Genomic DNA, 24,843 nt, shown 5'->3' with positions numbered 1-24,843 from the left:
ATGTATATAATATATTAGTATGGAGTGCATACATGTAACATATATAAATATCATATATCTCCAGCAGGCATGCAAAATAATTTGTTAATGGGCTGCACAAACCAAAAGTGTGGGGACCAGTCTTCCGAACTGACATAGCACTGTTCATACCTCTTAAGTGGAATTCATTTCTTTCTTACTTGTATTCTAGTCACTTACAAAGAGGCACTTTTGGCCCCCCCATGTCTTCTAAACTACAGTCTCTTGGAGGAAAGGGATATCTTATTCACATTTAATTGTCCACTGTGTTAAACACATTTATTGAGCACATTAGTGACTGATCATTCGATAAATGTTTGGTAGGAGGATAAATGGAAGGCTGGATGAGTAAATGGGAGTGTTCCCATGAAATTAAGGTTCTTGCCTCGTCACGGAAAGAATTCGGAGAAGAGGCAGGGAGGTTAAGAAAGGAAAGTGGGAATTTATTTAAGCAAGTATACGCTCTCAGAGGGAGAGCGGGCAGACAGGTGAGGAGCTGCTGCCCTGGGTTTCTCTGGCAAGCTGGTTATGAGGGGCATACAAATGAAGGGGTGGAGTATTCACTGAGGCAGGAGGAGTTTGGGGGTCATATTCCCTGATTTTCATCCCAGCTCCACCTTCCCGAGGGGAAGATTTTTGTCCTTATTTAGCTTAGATCAGAAGTGTCATGGCGTTAGTGTATGATGGGTACTTCTTATCTGCAAGGCTAATTTTATTGTAATGACAGCACAATAAGCAATAGGTTACATTCGGATGCGGGAGATTCCTGCCTTTCCTCACCTTTCTTTGTCTGCCTCCTGGACACTTGTCACCCAAAATGTGTGGTTTCCTGTCAGTCTGGAGGTTCCTGCTTTTCTTTGTCTGCCCATGGACCCCTGCTGTTTACCAGATGCTTGATTTCCTGCCACCTGGCCCCTGCCCCCATTTCTCTGCTCATATCTAGCTGCCTGCCTGCTGTAACAGGAGGATGAATATATTGTGGTTTAAAGTGCTATTTAAATTGTCCCTGGTTGGATGACCAAGAAAGAACACTTCTGATAGCCCTCCCCAAGCAAGAGGGGTTAAAGAGCATCTTAGGTGGAGCTACAAGAACCAACATAAGACCCCAGATTTCCCTGAGAAGAATGTCATGTTTCAGGAAGTAGAAAGAAGGCAGAGTCAAAATTAGTAGTGGCAATGGTTTTCCTCTTTGAAGAGAACCAGGGCTCCTGACACATTCTCCAGGCTGCTCTCATCATCAGCACTAGTTTTCTTCTGACACGTATTCTGTGAACGTGCTACAGGCACTATAACCCAGGCTCTGGTTTGTTACCTAAAATGAACTGACTCACCAGGACATGCATTTTTACTGCTCTTTTTTAGATGAGTATCACAGCTCTGTTTACAGTATAAACGTTCATCAAGGTAGCCACATTAAAAATATCATGCAAGACAACCACCAATGATAAAACATTTTAATCACATAAGTCCTTCACAAGGCGAGCACTGTAATTACCAAAGTTTTAGTATCGCCTGCATTTAAGGAGACATGCTAGGCAATAATAGATGATAATGCCCTATGACACCAATAAACCTGAAAAGGAAGAGTAGGAATGAGTCTGAAGGCAAGGAGGTTGCTGGGGAAAAGAAGTGTCTGAATCTGATAAGAAAACTGTAGCACATGCTGCATTCAAAGCAAGGGATGAGGTAAGAGGATGAACTGATGTGGGGAGAGAAAATCCAACAGCATCCACAGAGATGGAGAAAGAGCAAGGCAATGCACACTCCCCGTGTTGTGTAAGTGCTATTTTGGGGTATAGATGTTTTACTGTATTTTGGGACACTGTGGAGTTTCAAGCACCATAAGTCATTTTGTTTCTGACAATTCTTAGCTAAACACAGAGCTCGTGAAGTCCAGATATCACTAAGCCTAAAGCCAAGTTCAGCCATGAAGTTGCCTCCAATTGCTCAGCCAGAAGGTGACTAAAAGAACAAAGGGGTCAAATCAGCCAACAGAGAGGCCCTGCCCTCCCACCCACTCCTCAGCATCACAGCATCTCAGGGCTTGTAGAGGATAAGGTGAGCTCTGAAAGTACAAAGTCTCAGGGAGTCCTGGGAGGGGAAATAATGCCCCTTTCACATGTCAGATCCAGCTGCAGTTGAAGTGTGACAACTCCACTAAGTGTTAAGAATTGACTAGTTGCACAGTTGAGAAGGGGAAGGGAAATTGGAGGCATACCAGAGACTCAGAGTTGAGAATGTAGGTTTGTTACCACTTCCCTGAAGCTCAGCTAGAAGCCTGACTGGCCTATTCCAAGCAGTTCAGAGCTCCCTGTGTGCCTTCAAACCAGTCCAACACTAGAGCCCTTCCTATGGAGGGTGCTCATACAGTGGGAGAGGTCAAATCCCCACACTAGGTGCAAAAGAAAGGTGTTAAAATGAAGTAAAAAACAGATTGGCGGTGCACTTTGGTAAAAGGTTGAGCAATTCCTTATAGTTACATACATATCTACCCATGCCACAGCAACTCCATTCTTATACATCCAAGAAAAATGAAAACATATGTCCACACAAAGACTGGTACAAGAATGTTCAAAGCAGCTTTATTCATAATAGCAAAAAACTGGTAACATCCCAAATGTCCATCAACAGGAGAATGGATAAACAAATTGTGGAGTATATACATAAAATGAGACAATTCTCAGCAAAAAAAAAATGAAAAAGCAAAACAAAACTATTGACACGCACAACACATATGCATGTTACAGAAGACATTATGCTGAGCTAAAGAATCCCAACACTAAAGAATACACATTGTGTTATTCCATTATATAAAGCTGTAGAACAGGCAAAACTCATATATAATGAAAAAACATTAGAACTGTAGTTGCTCAGGGGAGAGAGAAAGAATTGCCTGGGAGGGGGAAATTGTTGGGATGATGGAAATGTTCAATATCGCTATTGGGGTGTGGATTTTACTAGGTATGCATTTATCAAAATTCACTGAATTGTGTGCTTAATATTTATTTTACTGTATGTAAACTTTACCTTAAAAAAACAGTAAACAAATGTTGAAGCCTAGTTAGAAGGTTTCTTTTTTACCCCTCCACAGTGGTATGGGTTACCAATTCCTATGCTAATTTCTGTGTATTATAATCTTGAGCAAATGAGTAAATGTATTAAGGGTAATGAGATTCAAGTTTCATGTAGTTGTAGAAGAGTTACAAATACGGAAAAGAGAGAATCAGAATGTACCCTGTAGTGTTAGATTGGAATTGAAAGCACCAAGGTCATAAGGTGCTTATGCATATGACCATAAGCATAAGGTCATAGTTTTAATAGATGAATGAATATAAACAGAGATAGATAAATAGATAGATAGATAGTTTCCCAGCTCTATACATGTGAGAGGACCTAGAAGCAATGACATCCATTAACAATGAGCATATGTAGTACTTATAATATTTGGCTTCTAATTTTTTTTAATTAATTAATATATTTTATTTTTTTATTTTTGGCTGCGTTGGGTCTTCGTTGTTGTGTGCAGGCTTTCTCTAGTTGTGGTGAGTGGGGACTACTCTTCATTGTGGTGTGCGGTCTTCTCACTGTGGTGGCTTCTCTTGTTGCAGAGCAAAGGCTCTAGGCATGCCGGCTTTAGTTGTGGCACGTAGGCTCAGTAGTTGTGGCTCACGGATTCTAGAGTGCAGGCTCAGTAGTTGTGGCACACAGGCTTTGTTGCTCCGTGGCATGTGGGATCTTCTGGGACCAGGGCACAAACCCATGTCCCCTGTATTGGCAGGCAGATTCTTAACCACTGTGCCACAAGGGAAGCCCTTGGCTTCTAATTAATAGTGGTTTCTCCTTTAAAAATAAGCCAGAGATCCATGGGAAAGGTTGATTATAGAGATGGAACAGAGAAAGTACAAATTAATCCTGGAACATCTCATTATACAGAAATTCAGAAAGTGGTCAAAGAATGATGGGACTATATCAAAAGGATACAAAATCCTAATTTCTGCTTCCACTTCGACCTTAATATCAAAAACAAGCTTAATAACCTACAGTCATAGTTTTTTGTAAACTCATCAGATAGTTGAGGATAAAAAAAGCCAAAATGAACTAAAACCTAGAAAGTGGCAAGCCCTTTGTAGGAAATGCCCTACAGCTTCTATCGTCTTTTGTAGGGCAGTGGGACTAGGAAGATGCCACCATTAATGGGTTTAAGGAAAAACTAACTGAACTCTGTAAGAACTTTAAAGACTAAGGGACAGTTGGTGTGATGTTTGAATCCTGAGGAGTTCTGTCTACACCCACTCATCAGATCTTTCTCATAGGCCCTCACTAAGTGCTCATGCAAAAGATTATGAGCAGAGCAAGAGAGCTGAGACAGAACCCGTAAAACACAGGCTCTTGTTAAATGCTAGAGGAAGACAGGAGAAATGAGAGAGACTGTTCAAGGCACTGCAGGTTCTTATTCCATCCTTCTCGGAGGTTGCCCACAGCTGGAGGAAGAATAGGAGAACCAGGAGAGACCCCTTTGAGAAGCAGGTGCCCAGGGCCTGAGAGTGTCTTTCAGCTCTTTTGCCCTCCCTGTCATAGTTAAGCCATGCTAAATCCCTACAGACATTCTGAGCATTCACTGATTATACTTCCCAGCACTCCAAAGATGCAAGAGCAAGGCAGGAGAGCAGAAAAAGATCTCTTGAACCACAAAAGTCAGGAGGCAATTGCCATAATTTGCCATGGTGGAAGTGTGTGTCTGCATCATGTCATGGCATTCCTTATAGAGGAAGGTATTGGAGTTCCAAGGAACATGAGGGCTTTGTTCCTCCTGGGAGCAGCAAAACTCTTTACCACATTTCCCCCTTTCAGGTTACCTCCTCTGAGTACAGATTCATCTTAATTACTGTCCCTTCTATTTTTATTGACCGGCTGTAGAGATTTATTGAACGATCGATGTGTACTTACCACTCCCCTATCACATTGATAATATGACTTGTTACTGTCCATTTAGTCATTCCCCGATTAAGCACTCTTGAATTAAATAAGGGTGTGGTGTATATGTGGGGAGGAGTAGGAAAAGTTGGCCCTTCCTTTCTCAAGAAAGGCATTCAGTAGTATGTAACTATGTGACTTCTGATTGGCACACCAAGCTAATAAGGAGAAATTTTGGATTCCAAACTCATGCTGATCTAGGGCTAGCCTGATTAGTCTCTGTGGCCACAGGGAAAGTCCCAAACCTCACAGCCATATCATAATGAGAATCAACAGAATTTCCTCCTTCCCTGGAGAAATATTTTACAGCAATGATCCCACTGGAGGCCTGATAATCTCTTTTTCCTAGGTGAAGCCCAGTTTGGCCACAGCTGTAATAATTATTTTGGCCATAAGTCCCAGAAGCTGCAGTGTTTTCTTAGTACATCATATATAATAGGTATTAATATCTGTCTCCTGAAAAATGATTCATTGATAGCAATATCTTTGCAGTCACCCAGACACGATGGGCTGGGAATAAGGGGGTTTCCTCTGTCTGAAATCATCGTGACCCTCCACTTCCTCCATCTCCATACCGTCAGTAACCACGCCCTTTTGCTACTTTTTAAAGTTTCCCCCATCTTCCACTACCATTTAGCTCCTACTGAGGGCTCTCTGGTGTAGGCCTGCTATTACTTGAACTTGAAAGAAAGAGTACCTTGACGGAATTAAATGAGCTGATATTAAAAAAAAAAAAAAAAAAAAAAAACAGGAAGGAAGCAATGAACAAGAAATAATTAGGTGATATAGAGATACTGAGCTGGACATTTCCAGCCACCAGCTGGCACAAAGTAGAGCTGACCATTGGCTTTTTATATCCTATAATGTTTTTAGCACTATTTTTCACAAATCTCTATGAGACATATTCTCAATAATATTTGTTAACTGAATGACCTCTACTATGTATGTACAGAAGTGACAGCACACAGCTTTTACTGAAACTAAAAGAGGAAACCACTTTATGTTGTTTTTTTTTTTTTTACTTTATTATTTATTGATTTATTTTTGGCTGTGTTGGGTCTTCGTTGCTGCGCAGGCTTTCTCTAGTTGCGGTGAGTGGGGCCTACTCTTCGTTGCAGTGTGCAGGCTTCTCATTGCAGTGGGTTCTCTTGTTGCAGAGCATGGGCTCTAGGCACGCAGGCTTCAGTAGTTGTGGCTCATGGACTCTAGAGTGCAGGCTCAGTAGTTGTGGCGCATGGGCTTAGTTGCTCCGCAGCATGTGGGATCTTCCCAGACCAGGGTTCGAACCCATGTCCCCTGCATTGGCAGGCGGATTCTTAACCACTATACCACCAGGGAAGTCGCTATGTTGGTTTTTTAAAATTTTATTCAGCACACTTTTCACACCCCCCCCCACACACACACACACGGTAATATATAAAGATCTAGGACTTTGAGATCAGACAAACTTGATTTCTAATCCAGTTCTCTCCTTATTACATTTGTGACCTTGAGAAAGTCACTTAATCTCTGTAAGGTCTAGTTTTCTTGTCTATAAGCACGATTAGATGAGATAATGTAAAATTCACTTACAAAAGTTAGATATTATTCTACTTCTTTCAGTATTTTATTTATGTTTATATAAATTATTCCCTCAAAATGTTAGTATGATTTTATATTGGCCACATATAAAACATGTTGAAAACTTTCCAGAAGTTAGTTTTCCATTAAGCACATGGCCACATGGATACAGTTCTCATGAGTAAGATTGTGCCACTATCCTCAAATAATCTCACCCCAATTTTCAACCATGGCTGCCTGTACTCAGAGAAGGTGCACACACATGGGAAAAATATTCTACTCAAGGTTTTCACAGTCTTGCACTCATCTTCCTTAGATCACATGGTGTATATCCCAGTGACCCAGGAACAAATTACCACCAATGGCTAATATCCTGCATTTACTGTGCTGGAGACAGCATCCACCTTTATCCATGGGATGCCCTCAGGGCTTCACAGAGCCACTTTGGGGGCTCATTCCTATTCCAGAGAACCATAAAGAGATGGTGAGAGAAAGCAACTTTCCTGACTCACCCTGCTACCAATATGTTCCATCCCTCAGAGTAGTTAAGGGCAAAGTGTCTGGAGCCAGATGCCTGAATTCAAATCCTGGCTCTGCTCATTACTTCGTCTATGACTTTGGGGAAAATTATTTAGTCTCTCTGTGGCATAGTTTTCTTATCTGCAAAATGGGGATATTTGTAGAACCTACCTCAAGGTGTATTGTAAGGATTACATGAACCAATATATTTAAAGCACATAGTCCACACCTGGCACACTGGAAATGCTCATTGTAAGGTTTGGTAGACTTGGTGAATGTCCTGAGAAAGACCAGGCTCTACCTGAAGAGACTTAAAATCCTGGCCCACTATTGACTCACAGCACAGGCTGGTCATTTCTTAGCTCAAGAAATGAGGGTATTAATAAGTCTGTGGGTGTTAATAAGTACCTGTATCCATACCAGGAAGCATTGCTGTGCCTGCCTAATCTTCTCACCTTTTGTTAATATATTTCTGGAGCACAGGGACCAGAGGGTGTGTCATGGATATTAGTGGCACCAAATACCTATGCAAGTTAATTCATTCGCACAAAGGACAGAGAAATACAAATACTATAGGTGCAAACAGGGGTCTCTAGGGCTGACCTAATTTTTCTTTTTTTCTTTTTTTTTTCCAAAAGTTTTGTATTTAGGTTTAGAATAGAGATTTGTGGCCTGAGGGAAGGCCATGCCCAAGGAAGTTGGTTGTTGGTGTTCAGTAGATGGTGGGAAGGTCTTGACCACCATGAGTCTCTTCTGGCAAATGTGATAGAAAATTGCTGTCTTTCCCTTCTTCTCAACATCATGACACTATCCTGCACACATTCATGAGTATTAGATGGGGACTGTCCCTTTATACTCAGGAGAGTTGCTACTCAGAAATGTCTCACAGAGTGACAAGTCAGATCCTGGCAGTCCTCCTCTAGAAGGGTGTTTGAGGGGGAGGTCAAGTTTTTTGAAAGTTGATTTTGGATTTTAAATGTCCTCCCTACAAAAAGAAAAATGTTCCTTCCTTTAGAGGTAAATGATAACTATACTCATATTTGAATTCTTTTTTGAAGAGATAAAGATAGATAATAGATACATTAGATAGATAGATAGATAGATGATAGGCAGACAGATAGATAGGTAGACAGGTTGGTAGGGAGATAGATACTAGATATACAAAGTCTATACTTACATACTCTTTAGTGTGCATGTATGCATGTATGTATACATCTATGTATATTATGTATATGTTAATGTTATTTATAGCTATGTATGTATTTCAGAATGGGAGAACTACACAGTTATCTAGGGTTTGGTTGATCCTTGGTCTACGAGGCCTTTAGTATTCAACAACAGGGTGTTTCAGAGAGGACCTGACCTTAATGAGGAAGAATAGGAAAACAAAGAAAATAAAACACAAGCAGGCAATGCAAAAGCCAAGAGAAAGTGATGGAGTCCACATTCAGACAGGAAACGTGAAGTGTTAACTGCAAAATCAAGGTCACAGGCATCCTACCACAGCATTTTGATAGTTCATTTATCATTGCCCACTTGTGAAGTGGAATAAAGAACAAAATGGCTTATGACTCGTATTGCTGGAAGTAAAATGGCCTAGAACATATTTTAATAAGAAAAAATAGACTCCAATAGCAGAAAAAATGTAAAGAGAAAACACAAATCACTCAGTAACTAACCACAGTAAATAAGCTCCAGCCAATGTGGATAATTCTGGGAAATAAGGGGCAAAAGCATAAAGAAAAACATACAAACTTGTTCAAGAGAAAATGCCATCCTTTGTTATTAGAAGAAGGGGTTGGGCATGGGAATTGAAAATCCAGAAAGTTCACTTGTCTATTTTTGTTGTTTTAATCCAGGGCAAAATAACCCCTTAGTTTAATGTAGTTCAACTAACAGATATCAAACAATACATATAAAAAGCGAGAGGCTACAGCTTTTGAAGAAAACATGAATAGATAACAAGAACTAGACACTTAAAAAAGACTCCTGGGGAGAGGAAGTGACTATATCCTTCTTTGAAGGAAGCTTCTCCTTTTATTTCATTGAGTTAGTAGTGTTGGGAGAAAACACTGTAAAAACTTTAATGAAGCAATAAAACTCACTTTGAAACCTTCTGTATATGCTTTGTTTTTCTCACCGAGCAGCTCACAATTACATCCATGTAAAAAAGAAACAGCCCCGGTAACTGACCTATGATTGCTTATTAAACATTTACCTTAGTGACCACATATAAAACAGTCAAATATAAAAGGAACTCTCAATTTCACAATTTATCTAGTGCACAAATGGCAGCTCCAAACTGCTAAATGGGCAAGGGACCAAAAGAGAAGTGCTCCCTGAGACTTTGAAATCCAACGTCCCCTTGTCTAAAAATGCTTTAAGAGTATAAATTGGCAGCGATCTACACATTGCCTGAGAGCACTCCACCTTCACTCCAAATCTATGTAGATCACCTTTGAGCACAGCTTCCTCTCCAGGTTTATGCTCCTACCAAAGCCATGCTCTCCTAGGTCACAGTGCTTTCCACATGGCTTCCCTTCTTGCTGCAACGTGCAGCTTCAATCCCCTCTCCTCTACAAGGATTCCCTTCATTTAATTGAATGGCAATGATATATTGGGTTGGCCAAAAAGTGCCATTGGTTTTTAAGTAAAAATAAAAGACAAATTGTTCATTTTGACCAAGAACTTTATTAAACAACTTATTCACCATTTTGTTCCACTACGTTCTGCCATTTTTCAGGCAACTTCATATTTCCATCTTCCCAAAACTTTTTATCTTTTTGAGCAAAGAACTGTTCCAGTTGCATTTTACAGACTTCCAGAGAGTTGAAATTTTTTCCATTAAGAGAATTTTGTAAAGACCGAAATCAATGGAAATCTGAAGGTGCAATGTCTGGTGAATATGATGGTTGAATCAGAACTTCCCAGCCAAGCTGTAACAGTTTTTGCCTGGTCATCAAAGAAACGTGTGGTCATGTATTATCCTGATGGAAGATTATGAGTTTTCTGTTGACTAATTCTGGATGCTTTTCATCGAGTGCTGCTTTCAGCTGGTCTAATTGGGAGCAGTACTTGTTGGAATTAATCGTTTGGTTTTCTGGAAGGAGCTAGTAATAGAGGACTCCCTTCCAATCCCACCATACACACAACATCACCTTCTTTGGATAAAGACCGGCCTTTGGTGTGGTTGGTGGTGGTTCATTTCACTTGCCCCACAATCTCTTCCATTCCACATTATTGTACAGTATCCACTTTTTAACTCCTGTCACAATTTGTTTTAAAAACAGAACGTTTCGTTACGTTTAAGTAGAGAATCACATGTGTAAATGCGGTCAAGAAGGTTTTTTTTGCTTAACTTATGTGGAACCCAAAACATCAAAGCTATTCACATAACCAAGCTGGTGCAAATGATTTTCAATGCTTGATTTGGATATTTTGAGTATGTCAGCTATTTCCCACGTGGTATAACATTGATTGTTCTCAGTTAATGTCTCAATTTGATCGCTATCAACTTCAACTGGTCTACCTGACCGTGGAGCATCATCCAGAGAGAAATCTCCAGCACAAAACTTCACAAACCACTTTTGACACGTTTGATCAGTCACAGCACCTCTCCATACACTGCACAAATCTTTTTTTGCGTTTCAGTTGCATTTTTACCTTTCTTGAAGTAATAAAGCATAACATGCCGAAAATATTGCTTTTTTTCTTCCATCTTCAATATTAAAATGACCACACAAAAATTCACCAATTTTGATGTCTTTTTTTAAATGTATGCTGATATGACAGATGTCACATGCAATCTAACAAAACTGTTTCGAATGAAGTTAAAGACAAGTTAGTGACTACAGCCATCTTACGGAAAAAACCGAATGAACTTTTTGGCCAACCCAATATATATTTCTAACAAGCTAACATAAGCAAGAACTTTTAGCTGTCATCACCAGTAAGATGACCCACAGGATAAATTACTATTGTATATTTGTTTATGTACCATGAGGACAGATGCTATGTTTTTCTTTCAACTCTACAAAGAAGGTATTACAGTATCAAAGGCCCTCGATGCCAGATGATGATGTTAAATTTCCTCTGGTAATGGGTAATAAAGAAGGAAAATAGGTGGAGGGTGGGGGAATTGGACCATTAATTGATTAAAAGTGTAGAAGTAATATATACATGACATATATCATAAGACATATATATATATATATATATATATATATATATAAAATCTTAGTTTTCTAGCTATAATAGATTACAGTCTATAAGTTATTTAATTTTCATACCACAAACTTCAATTATATTTCTAGGTGTAATTTTATGTGTAAGTTTATAGTATACCATTTTTGTTTCACTAAAAATGATCTTGATCATCATTATATTGTGTAGGGTCAAATACTAAGTATCCTAAAATAGCCATTGGTAGACTTTTCCCCCACTCTTGTAGCTCTCTTCTCTATGAAGTCCAATTGGCTTAAAGTTACAAATGCCTCTCTTGACTATTTCTTTTTCTATTGGCTCTTTTCCAGTCTAAACTTACCTCTATTTTTTTTTCTCATTATGAAAGTGAGATTCACCTTTCCTAGTTACTGGGTACTCCAGATAAGAAATAGAATTTGGATTGGGAAAATATGGGCTATAAATGGGGATTCATGGATTTTTCCCCCTTGAAATTTAAGTTCTTCAGACAAAACACAAAAGGTCATTATTTCCAAGTTCTTTAAGGATTTTTTCCCCTGGATTTATATTCTACGTCCATATTTTCAAGACAATAGCTGTGGCTCTCTTTGTCAAGTCCTATGATATAATTGACTAATATTATTTCCATTATCTACTTAAAGTGTTCTGTGAAAGTGTCATGGCGTTTCAAGTATCCAATATTAGCTATTGATTTAAGGGAAATTTCTGGCACTTTTTTTTTTGCCTTAGTGGTTCATTACCAAGTCAAATTTACAAACTAATTCCATTGAATTTACCACACTTCTATGTTGGGAATTAATAACATTCCCTTCTATTTGAGAAACCATTTCTTCCAGCTACTTGACAATTGTGGTTGCTGCTGTGTCCAGTGAAATACCACTAAACTAAGAAAGTATGTTTCTATCTCTAAATTAAAATTCAAAAAAAACCCTTCAATCTAGAAAAAAATAAAGATAATAGAAATAAGAACACCCCCCGCCCCAATTTTTTCTTTCTGCATTCTGCTGAAGAGTTTCCCATCCTTCACAATACTGTCAAGAGCACTGGCAATGCTACATGGGTCAACTTGTTTCTGCTCTAGCTCTACACTTGATTTTAGAAAATAAGTGAGCAATGGAGGAAGCCACTAGTTTTGTCTTTCAAAATGGTCTCTCTCAGAGGTGCAGTCACATCCAACATGAGAGCAACTGCCTGTCTGAAAATGGCAGCTGTTTTGAAGTGAGATTCAGCTGAATATTCTCGTATGAGATTTCATCATTAATGACAGTGTTATTTACTTATATGGTGAGGAAAAGTGCAAGAGGAATTCTGCAGCATGTGACCTGTAAATCCTTTTACTTCACCTGACATATTTGCTCCATTTGGGGCTTCTTGACCTGACCAAGAGCAACATCAACCAGTGTTTGATTTTTCCAAATTCTCTGATCATTTTTCCCAGTCTGTCTTGTGTCCCATAACTTTTGAAAGTTCAAAAGACCAATAAACCTGTTCTCTAATTGTTTATGATCTTGTCCTTACTGATTGCATTTAGGACAATAAAACTTTATGTTTCCCATAGTATTGGTACTCCCTGACAAGTAATGTTAAGCACTCAAGAAATATACTAGAAAAAGCTGTGTAGAATATTTCTAAAAATAATCTCCAAGTTACTAGCAAATGGACCAGTTTGGTTTGATATGGTTTCAGAACATAGGAAAAGTTATAAATCCTATATGAAAGAACACATAGAGGAGGCCAACAACGAAGATCAAGAACTAATTTAATTAAGAGATACAAACCTCCAGTTACAAAATAAATGAGTCACAGGGATGAAATATACAGCATGGGGAATATAGTCAATTATATTGTAATATCTTTGTATGGTGACAGATGGTAACTAGACTTATCATGATGATCATTTTGTAATGTATAGAAATATTGAATCACTATGTCGTGCACCTGGAACTAACATAGTATTGTAGGTCAATTATACTTCAATTACAAAAAAAATATGTAGACACTGGGAAGAAATGCATCAACATGCTAACGGTGGTTATCTCTGGGGGTGGTGATTATGGGTGATTGTTATTTTTTATTTTATGCTTTATGTATTTCTAGTTGTCTGCAATGAACATGTATTGCTTATAAAAGTAAAAAAACAATACATCATTAAAAATGAAAAAAAAAAGACCTAATTGAATTAGAAGGAAAAAGGTAGGAGAAATGGAATCATTTATAGAAGACAGGCTTAATCAGTGCTACTTGAGACATGCACTCCATGTATGTGTGAAATCACACACACTCCATGTATGTGTGAAATCACACACACTCCATGTATGTGTAAAATGTATTTCTTCACAGAATCATAGAAGAAAATTTGCAGCTAGAATGCTCCTTTGAGTTATTCTAGTCCCAACCTATTTAGGCACCAAGGAGTTAACATGGGTTGTTTTTTTAGCTATGTTTGGGAACTCTCAAATCAACTTTGATTATCTTTGTGATTTGCTATCTCAGGGCAAAATGTACTTTCCTTATTCTTTGGTTAATGTATATTTAAGGGTTTTCAGAAGAAAATCATAAAACTAATAGACCCACTTAACTGAATATTGTGCCTTTCCTCTAAAGAAACCAAAAGATTTTCTCCTCATTTCTCCTTAAACAAATAACGTGATTTAATATATGAGGAAAAGGTACCATTATTCTTCTTTTATAAATGTAGAACCAAGGCCCAGGGAAATGAAGCAAAAATCATACCATTCTTTTTTTCAGAAAATGAATCTTCTCACATAAAGCTATACTTGCACGTTTAGTATCTTCCTCAGTCATTGTCATGAATTTATAGTGAATTTCATAACTATGCTAACACTCTCATTCTTACCTAATCCTTCTTGGATACTTTGGATATACTTTGATGTACTATATTATACATACACATGTATATCAATACATGTGCACACACACACATATAAATGGCCTTGTGGAATTTGCACTGCTGTGTTCATACTGACCAATTTCATCAGCACTCTCATTTTGAGCATTATAAATCCACATAATGACTGGCAAGGATTAGAAGTTCAGTCTGTGATCAAGAAACAAAGAAAAGCTTACTGGCCCACACTGAGATCAAATGGGTAAACTTAGTCTCATTACTGTCTTTGTTAATAAAGCTAACCAATTGCCCTAAGACAGAAACACAACAAAAGGTAAATTCAATGCATCTAATATCTAACTAGTAGCTCTCAAATTTATCAAGTGGTACTATAAACTATACATTGAGATTTACCACTAATAATTACTAAATTTTGTGGATCATTCATTTCAAGACCTCAATCTTTAAACAAAATTAATTTATATTTTGTTACAAATCTGCTACTTATAATTCTACTCATTGGTCTGTTTCAAACTGAGTTTCTCTGATTTGAGGATTTTCACGCTACAGACAGTGGTAACTAAGGCATTTAGAAAATGTAAGTACTTACTCAAAGTCAGACTTTAATAAAATGGTAAGCTGCCATAATTTGAATCCATTTTAGTTTGATTTAATTTAAAGTTGTTCATTTTAGCTCGCATACAATTAATTCCCAAGAAATTAGCAAGTGCTAATGAATGATTACTATGTGTTAAGCACAGACTAAGCTCTAAGTAATTTTATTAACTTATTTAGACTTCATAAATACCCCCCCCCCCATTTTATAGATGAGAAAATCAGTAACCTGGAGTTAAAGATACAATGTAGTTCATACCTATAACTAAAACTTGGCCTATATGTAGGCAATTAGCGGATCACCTACAGAGTTTAAGGGCATTATTTACAAGCACATGCTTCCACGCACCCCTGACTTACATGGGCATGCTATTCCATCACTAGAGAGTAAGTCCTTTGAGCTAAAGCATCATGTCTTCTGTATTCACAGCTAAAATATAAAGGATAATAAAGCAGGTAACACACTATCTTAAGTCAGGCACACCAGAAGCAGAGCCCAACAAGAATTTATGTGGAAGAGATGTATATACTTCCAGGGGATATCAGAAAGGATGGGGGGACAGGAGAGGCACAGGGAGGAGGCCAAGCATTCTGCATGCCTGATCGACAGGGGAACCCTGAAGGGTAAGCTTTGTCTCAGTGTTGTCTGACCCAAGCTGAGAAAGCTGGCCTTTCATAATCCTATATTCCTCAGCTGTTCTTTAAAGCCTACTCCAGAAGAGTGTAAATCCCTGCAAGGTCTCCCCACTGCAGAATTCCCTGAAATTAAAAAAAAAAAAAAAAAAAGAGCCAAAGACTTTAACAGACCCCTTACCAAATAAGATGTACAAATGGCAAATAAGCACATGAAAAAATGCTCCACATCGTATGTCATCAGGGAAATGCAAATTAAAACAACAAGATACTACTATACACCTATTAGAATTGCCAAAATCCAGAACACTGACAACATCAAGTGCTGGTGAGAGTGTGGGGTAACAGGAACACTTATTAATTGCTGGTGGGAATGCAAAATGATACAGCCACTTTGGAAGATAGTTTAGCAGTTTCTTATAAACTAAACATACTCTTCCCATGTGATCCAGCAATCATGCTCCTGGTTATTTACTGAAAGAAGTTGGAAACATGTTCACACAAACACTTGCACACAGATATTTATAGCAGCTTTATTCATAATTGTTAAAATTTGGAGGCAACCACAATGTCCTTCATCGTAGATAAACTGTGTACATGCAGAAAATGGAATATTATTCAGTGCTCAAAAGAAATGGGCTAGGGCTTCCCTGGTGGTGCAGTGGTTGAGAGTCTGCCTGCCGGTGCCGGGGACGCGGGTTCGAGCCCTGGTCTGGGAGGATCCCACATGCCGCGGAGCAACTGGGCCCGTGAGCCACAACTACTGAGCCTGCGCTTCTGGAGCTTGTGCTCCGCAACAGGAGAGGCCGCGATAGTGAGAGGCCCGCGCACCGTGATGAGGAGTGGCCCCCGCTTGCCGCAACTAGAGAAAGCCCTCGCACAGAAACGAAGACCCAACACAGCCATAAATAAATAAATAAATAAATAAATAAATAAATAATAAAAATAAAGGAATTCCTTTAAAAAAAAAAAAAGAAATGAGCTATCAAGCCATGAATAGACAAGGCAGAAATATAAATGCATATTGCTAAGTGAAAGAAGTCAATCCAAAGAGACTATACACTGTATGTTTCCAATTACATGACATTCTGGAAAAGGAAAAATTATGGAGATAATAAAAGGATCAGTGTCACCAAGGGTTGAGAGTGGGGGAGAAGAATGAATAGGTGGAGAACAGGGGATTTTTAGGGTAGTGAAACTAGTCTGTTTGATGCTATAATGGTGGATACCTGTCATTATACATTTGTCCAAACACATGGAATGTACAATACCAAGAGTGAACTTTAACACAATCTATGGACTTTGTGTGATAATGATGTATCAGTGTAGGTTCATCAATTGTAATAAATGTACCACTCTGGTGGGTGATGTGACAATGGTGGAGAATAGGGGTTATGTGAGAAATCTCTGTACATTCTCCTCAATTTTACTGTGAGCCTTAAAATGCTCTAAAAATTAATCTCAATTAAAAAATTTTAAAAACAACCCAAAATTCAAAAATTGCTCTTTTTCACTTTTAACTAATCTTTAAAAAAATGTTTTCTGGCCAAATATATCTATAATAACTGCTCTTCTGAGAAGTCAACATTTACAGCTGTTTGTTTCCTTACTCTTGAAATCTCAAATTATGGAAATGTTATAGAGTTTATATGATGGTGGGGAAAAATATACTTTGTACCTGCTTTCAGAAACTCTGTTCCATGTTCACATTAATCATGTTTGGGATGATTTATTTCTGCATTCATGCTGGCCAATTTTATTAGTGTTTGGTTTGGCTGAATGGAAGAAAATCTGCTTTCTATTTCACCTCTGTAAAAAGAAGAATTAGATTTGTGCTAAATTATATAAAGTTTATAGCTCTGCTTTGTCCCCAGTATCAGGCACTTCCATATTCATCTTTCTTCTATATTCTCCCTCTACAGCATCCTCTAGAAAAAGTCTCTTGATCTAGGTCTGCTCAAGTAATGCCTTTGGTTTGTTTTCCAAACTCTTCAGAATCTTTAGCACCTACAACAGGAACGTTTCATGTTCACCATACGGATCTTGTCACAACCATTCCCCACTTTAGTACTTAGTGTTCATTGCTGGCCTCAAATACTTTTACTATTGAGACTGCTCCCTTCATGCTCACCATCCTCTACACTGCCACCATTAGCCTGGCCCCCTGCACAGCCCCAAAAGCCACCTTCCTTTGACCACTGACACACTAATGGCCCATTATTCCCAAATACAGCCACATTCTTTTATACCACAAAGCGAACGCCCTTCATCTTTGCAACCGCTGTTCAACTCTAAACATTCAGAAAGTTTTCCCAACTTCCTCCCCAAAAATATTGCCTCAAACTTTGCAAAATGGTCAACAGCACGTTTCTTTCATAACCACTACTACTCCGGCCTCCCGGAGGGCAGGAGTTCACATTCAGCAATTCCTAAATTCCTAATACAAGATAAGAGTCCATCAGTCCATCAGTCCATCAGAGCAGTAAATTACTCTTGGATTTACTATGTCATTTTGGTCATACTATTTTGATTTTCTTTTTCAGGTGGGAGTACTTCTGAGATAGAATTTCAGAGGTTCCCACACTCCACTTCCAATGTTCAAACTTCCACCATTTTCCAGCACTTCTGCCGAAGAGCAAATAGTTTAATGAAAATCCCATCTCTCTGCTATATATTTGTATACCTACAATGTTTCAACCTTGTGACAAATATTTGGCTAAATTTGGTCCCTACCTTATAGTAGATCCATGTGAATAATCAAAGGTAGGTCTAGCTTCAATTAACTCGAAAGTTATAAGCTATAAAATTGCTGGCCAAGTTCCTGACTTTAAATGGTTCAGGCTATTTTAAATCATATGGATGAAGAGTAAGACATCAATCTTCTGGATACTTAGTCTACGAGAGAGCAGTGGTTAAGATTTTAAGCTAAATTTTTTAATATTCTCTACAGATATCCCTGCTGCTATAGACTCAAATGTATAAAGAGATTTGAAGTTTCCAGCAGCACATTGAATATAATGTTTTCCTTTTCTCACGTTCCTTTATGTCCTACTTCATCTGGCAAATAATTGGGGACAAGAACTATTGTTCTGTGGTTGTGTAAGAAGCTGGTTCTTGTAGAATGGGTAAGAGGAGAGGGCCATGGATTTTATTGTATTGATTTGGAGCTTAGACTTTGAAGTTTGATGAGACCTAAAGTCCTGGCTCTCGCCCTGAGCCCAGGGCAAGTTCTTTAGAATCTCTATACTTTTGTTTCCTTATCTGTTAAATAAGGACAACACTAGTACCCATTTCACAAGGTTTTATAAGTATTAAATGAGGTAATGGATGTAAAGTATATAACTTGGTGCTTAGATAAATCAATGATTAGTAAATGTAAATTACTATTATTATTGTCACCACCTTTATTCCATATGCTCTATATATTCAAATCTCAGTGAAGCTCTAAGCAAAACATGGTGGAATAAAGGAACTATGAAAACTGTTGATGGAAAGAAAACCCAACCAAATAAATAACTTATTTCCACAAAATAAAGATCAGAAGCTTGATACATACTCATTAGGTAGGTTGACTATATAATTTATTATCCTAATTGGGACCCTTTGGAGACTGAAGGGAATGTTATTAGTAATTACTCCAGGACAAAAGCATAAACAAAAACCATCAATGGTTGAACCAGGAGTTAGGGTCACCCTTTTGTTAGCACACTCTGATTTCTGGTATTCTAAAATGAAAGAGAAAGGAAAAACAACATTCAGCTCTGAGATTTTCTGTGTGTTATAATCCTTGTATCCCTTGGTAGTAGAGAGAAAATAGTCAAAGCCCCCCCCAAATTACCAAGGTACAGTTAAACATCTAGAAACACAGAATGAAATTCAAAATAATGAATTTGTAGAAAGGATGCAAATTTTAACATCAAAACTGTGGGTCAAGTTCTAGTTTTGCATTTAAATCGCCATGCTACTTGAGGAAGTCAGAATCTCTGACCCCTTGTCTATCACCTGTGGATAGGAATGATGGCGGTGATAATAATAAATCTACCCAGTCATTAGGATATATAAAAAGCTGCATTATATATTATAAAGCAATAAACAACAGTTATTACCTGAATGAGTTATTTTGGGGTATTTCTTGAAAATCCTAACATGATTCTCTTCCTTTGGGATATGAAGAGAAAAGCAAGAAGCTTGTTTATGAAATGCAAGAACTCTAAGAATAATAGCAATACAGAAGTCTCTACCTTACAATGGTGATTGCTGAGCTGATCCTAGAATCGTTTAGTTATTATTAAAACTTTATGTCCTTCAACAAAATGTGGCAACTGACGCAATAAATATCGTGGATTCACTTTTTCTTAAAGCATGTCTTAAAAATAATTAAACCAATAAGAAATAAATCTTTTTTTAAGAGACTAGGTTTTCAGTGGTTTAATTCAAACAGAACCTGTGGGTAGATTAGGGGGAACTAGGTAGAAATGTTTCCTGTGCCTCTATTTCTTCTAATTCCATGGTTTTCAATTCTACAAAATATTTGAATTGCCTAAGGGGCTTTTATTATTATTTATTTATTTATTTATTTATTTATTTTGTTAACATCTTCATTGGAGTATAATTGCTTTACAATGTTGTGTTAGTTTCTGCTGTATAACAAAGTGAATCAGCTATACTATACATATATCTCCATATCCCCTCCCTCTTGTGTCTCCCTCCCATCCTCCCTATCCCACCCCTCTAGGTGGTCACAAAGCACTGAGCTGATCTCCCTGTGCTATGCAGCTGCTTCTCACTAGCTATCTATTTTACATTTGGTAGTGTATATATGTCCATGCCGCTCTCTCACTTCATCCCAGCTTACCCTTCCCCTCCCCATGTCCTCAAGTCCATTCTCTACATCTGAATCCTGTCCTGCCTAAAGGCTTTTAAACACTGAAGATCCCCTCCCTAACCAATTAAATTAAACCAATTAAATCCTAATCTCTGAGCTGTGGGGCCTGTGTTGGTATTTTGTGAAAACTACTGAGGTGATTCTGATGGGCAAGGGGAGGCTGATGTCTTGATTCAGTGGCCACAAGTGAGAAGAAGACACCTTGGAGGAACATTTTATCCCTGTATCCCGGAAGGCATTGCTCCTTTAATCCACCTCCATCAACTCTTTCTTAACCCCTCAGGCCCCAGAATCCCAGCACCTTAAACTTCTCTTTCTCTTTACTTTGTTCTAATCAAATCCCATGAATAGTAAAGTCTCTGATAAATCCATTCACATCAAAGGGTAATCGTTGATAAAACAAAGTATTCATCCTCCTAATGGTGTTTACATTTTAACAATGAATTGAACTTAAAGGTAAAGAAAGAACACATGGAAGGTGAAAATAGAGACATCAGGCCAGTATGTCAGAAAGTGATTTCTGAGCATTTCTGGACCTTTCCAGGATTCCAGAAATCACATCAAGGATGTGGTACTCCATTTGCCTGGGCCTAACTCTAAAAAGTTGACGTAGGTATCAGTTCATGGACGAAACAAATAGTCCAACTTAATGAACTAACATAATATGTGATTCATACCTTTCATTTCCCAAACACTGTTGCGTGTTTTCATGTTATCATCAATCCCATAACTCTGATGGAAAGTTAGGAACTGTTATTCTCATTTTACTTATGAGAAATGAGGCCAGAGAGGTGAAGTCATTCCTGCAGATACAGATAAAGGGTTGTCACCTCAATCTGACTTCACGCCCCAGCTCTTCCCAAGTTTCTTCTCCAAAGGTGATCATTGCTTTAGAAATGATTAAGGCCACAATAAAGGGAGTTCAGAACAACAAAAAAAGAAAACCTGTTAGAGAGGTTGGTAACCCCTGTAGAAGAAATTTAGAGCTTTTTCTTTTTTTGTTTTCTGTAATTTAAAGCCTGTTATCATGGGGAAATGCAAACAAGTTCAATCCAAAAAATATTTACTAGCGTATTCAACCTCTACTGTTTCTGCTGTCACTTCAGATGTCATGGGGACATCAGTAAGTACCCACAAGTTGCCCTTGGCAGGAAAAGCCTTTGTGGCGAAATTGTAAGCGTCACATTTAGTGCGATCTTGTAAGGGTAGAAGCAAGAATCTGCATCATCTCAGGAGTAAAGAGGGAAGTGAGTGATTTGTATATTCTATATACCTATGCCAATCCGTTAAAGAACCTCTGGGTACACTTAATAATGTATTGGTTTGATATTTTAGAGAACATATCATCCATTCACCCAGGTGAATAGTTTATGCCAAACAAGTCATCTAGAATCTTGGCATATTGATATTTTTAAGGATAACTCAGTGACTGGAAAATGAGTGGAAATAATTTGTTAGATGGCAAATTGTGTTCTTATTTTTTAATGATGATTTAGAATTTTGTATTTAGGCACCTGATACTGAATTTCTTAGTGTTCGTTGCTAAAAACTTAGATTTTAAAATAACATAAGATGAACTATGTTTAGGTGTTAGATTACATTGTAAGATTAATGTGCACATATAAGGATGGAAATTGCTAGAAGGAATTATTTTGAAGGAAGAAGGAAGAGAAAAAGAGACAGAAAAGAGAAAGGAAGAGGAATAAAAAAAGAGTACCTGTTGAGCAAAAAATAAGTTTCTCACATCGTACCTTCCTTTTGTCCAAGAAAGATAAAAGTTAAGTTTGAAGAAGAAAAAATAGCTTTGATCTTGTTTCCAGTAGGGAAAAGGTGGATAGACAACCTAGATGGAAGACCCAGAGACAGAGTAAGCTTTACTCTCAAGGAGAGAGGAAAAAGATGGTATAGAAAATGACAAAATTTAAGCAGTCAATATAAGTAGATAGAAATGGAGTGTGTGGCAAATCCACAGAGAGTTTTGAAATGAGCAGGAAAAACAATTTCAAATTGTATAAAGACATAAAAAGACAGTAAAGTGGAAGTAATGTTGATTCGTCATGATGTAGCATAAGGTACATCACTGAGCATGAGCTTGTAGCAGCAGCTAGAGGAGGAAACCATCGAGTAAGCAATGACAGAAATCTCAGTGATAGATCGCAAAGCAAATGGCCTTAGGAAGGACCAGATGAGAACCAGACATCAGGGAGCATACTGGAATGAACAAGTGGCAGGGGGCCAGCCATAAACGTGCTTAGTCTTGGTGGCAGTTGAACCTTCAGTGACGACTCACAATCTTTATATGGGGGCAAAACATGAGCCTGATGCCCTTAAAAGTCAATTAAGTTCTTCAGCCCAAAGAAAAAAAACACACGTTACCCAATACGCAAACAGTGCTGAAAGTTCACTTCCTCTTAAAGCTACTCACTCAGGATAGCATTACTCTACGGCCAGGCACTGAGGTCAGGAAGTAGTTTATTTTCACTGAAACTGAAGGAGGAAGTTAGAAAAACGGCTGCAACTAGATCAATTCGGGAAAGCCAGGTACCAATAAAGAGAGCAAGTTTTTACTTTCTCTTTTGAGAAGGCCAGCTCAGATTTGCTGCGAGCTAAATTTTGCACACCAATAAAAGACAAAAACCCCAGCAGTATTCATCTATACTCAGTATGAAAGACGGAAGCTGAGTTGGTAATGGAGGCTTTTCTGTGTCGGAGGGCAAAGTTAGCTGTAGGAGGCTATGCGGCTCTCAGTGAGACCACTTGAAAAACCGAAGAAAAATAGACGGAATAGATTGAATCACTGGATTTCTCCAAGTAGGAGTGGGTGAGTGAGGACCAGGGCCGGGGAAGGCCAGAGAGGGGAGGAGAGAAGGGAGAGTTGCGGGGAGGCGGAGGTTTTGAATGGAAGGCAGGGAATGCGGACAAAGGCAGAAAGAGCTGCTTGTTTAAAATCAGTATTTTTCAGAGCGGATGTCGTCTTTCCCCAGGGATATTCCGAGGGAGTCACAGGACCAGAGCTGCAGCATTCCTAACATCTGTTCAGCAAGGGCAGCTTTAGATTTGCAGCAAAACCTCTTCCTCTGCATCACCCCTTCCTTCTCTTACTTGGAATCATAAGGCCTGATTTCCTGCCCATCCTACATTCCAATCCCTTCCCACCTTCCCCTGAGTGCTTCCCTCCCTTCTTCAGTGTCCAGAAAAGTAAAAACGTCACCTGCTTCTCCTCCCAACAGCTGAATTATTCTTACACACTTTTATTTCGATAGCAAAGTGGTTCAAGGTATGTTTCAGGGTTGTGGAAACCCTCAAAGGGATTATGGAATGAAAAAGTTTTGAGAACCATGCTCTAAATAAAAAATTGGAGATGAAAACCTGTCATAATGAAAAATTAAACTACCTCAAATAAAGCAAATGATCAACCAATGCCTTGGCAAGCAAGAAGAGAAATTCATATACCGTGGGGCTGGTAATGAGCCAGTTTCTTGCCAATGTCTAAGCCTCTTTCTACCTGGCTAGGGAAATGCAAGGAAAGAATTTATAGCCATGCAATAAAACATACAAGAATCAGAAAATAGAAGTTTGAATATGTTTATTTCTAAGTTTGAAATTTTTTGTCAGTAACTTCTACCCCAGGGCTAACTAAACCTACATGAATGAATGGGTATGATAACCCACAGCTCAGCAGACTACAAGGCCAGTCTGTGAAAGGTAATCATTCTCTATAAGCATTATTTAATTTGTTAAAATGGATATAATACCTATATCATAGAGATGTAGTGAGGATTATGGTTAAAAACTAGGTATTATTTTTAAGTGCTTTCTATGTTTCAGGTAGTGTACTATATATTTTACATGCATTATCTTATTCCTATAACTGCCCTCTAAATAACTGCATGAAAGCATGAATGCATGCATGGATGCGTGGATGGAACGAATTATCAGTTCCCACTTCTTTTTTTTTTTTTTTTTTTTTACTTTTCAGCCACGCTACAAGACATGCAGGATCTTAGTTCCCCGAACAGGGATCGAACCTGTGCCCCCTGCAGTAGAAGCACAGAGTCTTAACCTCTGGACCACCAGGGAAGTCCTCAGTTCCCACTTTAGAGATGAGAAAATGAGACCTAGATTAAATAATTTATACAAGGTTCCATGGTTATCTGGTCATCAGAGGAAGAGATAGATTCTACCTGACTCCAAATTCTTGCTCTGTATTATACTATTACTTTATTATTCTGCTTTTTGTATCCTATACTTCCACTCTCTTTTTATTCTCCCCCTAACCTGAAAGTCCTACTGGCTGACTCTTACCCCTAACACAAGCACTAGGATTTTCAGATTGTCTTTTTTTTCTCTTCCTAAATCTTTTCTGATAAAAAGATCTGAAAATCTCTCTTATTCAACTCAGCAAAAAATAATGGGATAAGAGCAACATGCTAGGCACTGGGTTAGAGGCTAGAGAAGTAGAATAAAACATGGTTCATTTTCTCAAATGATTCAGAAGTAATACATGAAGCTTAAAGTCTTGAATTTCGTCCCATCTCTCCAACTCTCCACCTCCTCAATCCTCAATCTCCAGCTTACTCTCCTCGCC

At 38.3% G+C, this 24,843-nt stretch overlaps 1 non-coding gene across 1 annotated transcript; it reads right to left on the bottom strand.

Moving 5' to 3' along the window:
• Window positions 1-24,262: 24,262 nt before the first annotated feature.
• On the bottom strand, window positions 24,263-24,335 carry TRNAR-UCU (transfer RNA arginine (anticodon UCU)). The gene has a single exon. It is a non-coding gene; the product is annotated as a tRNA-Arg (tRNA).
• Window positions 24,336-24,843: the final 508 nt, after the last annotated feature.

The sequence above is a fragment of the Balaenoptera ricei genome, chromosome 5, assembly GCF_028023285.1.
Source record: "Balaenoptera ricei isolate mBalRic1 chromosome 5, mBalRic1.hap2, whole genome shotgun sequence".
Classification (NCBI taxonomy): domain Eukaryota; kingdom Metazoa; phylum Chordata; class Mammalia; order Artiodactyla; family Balaenopteridae; genus Balaenoptera; species Balaenoptera ricei.
Note: the sequence above shows the minus strand (reverse complement) of the source record. Positions and strands in the feature narration are given on the sequence as shown.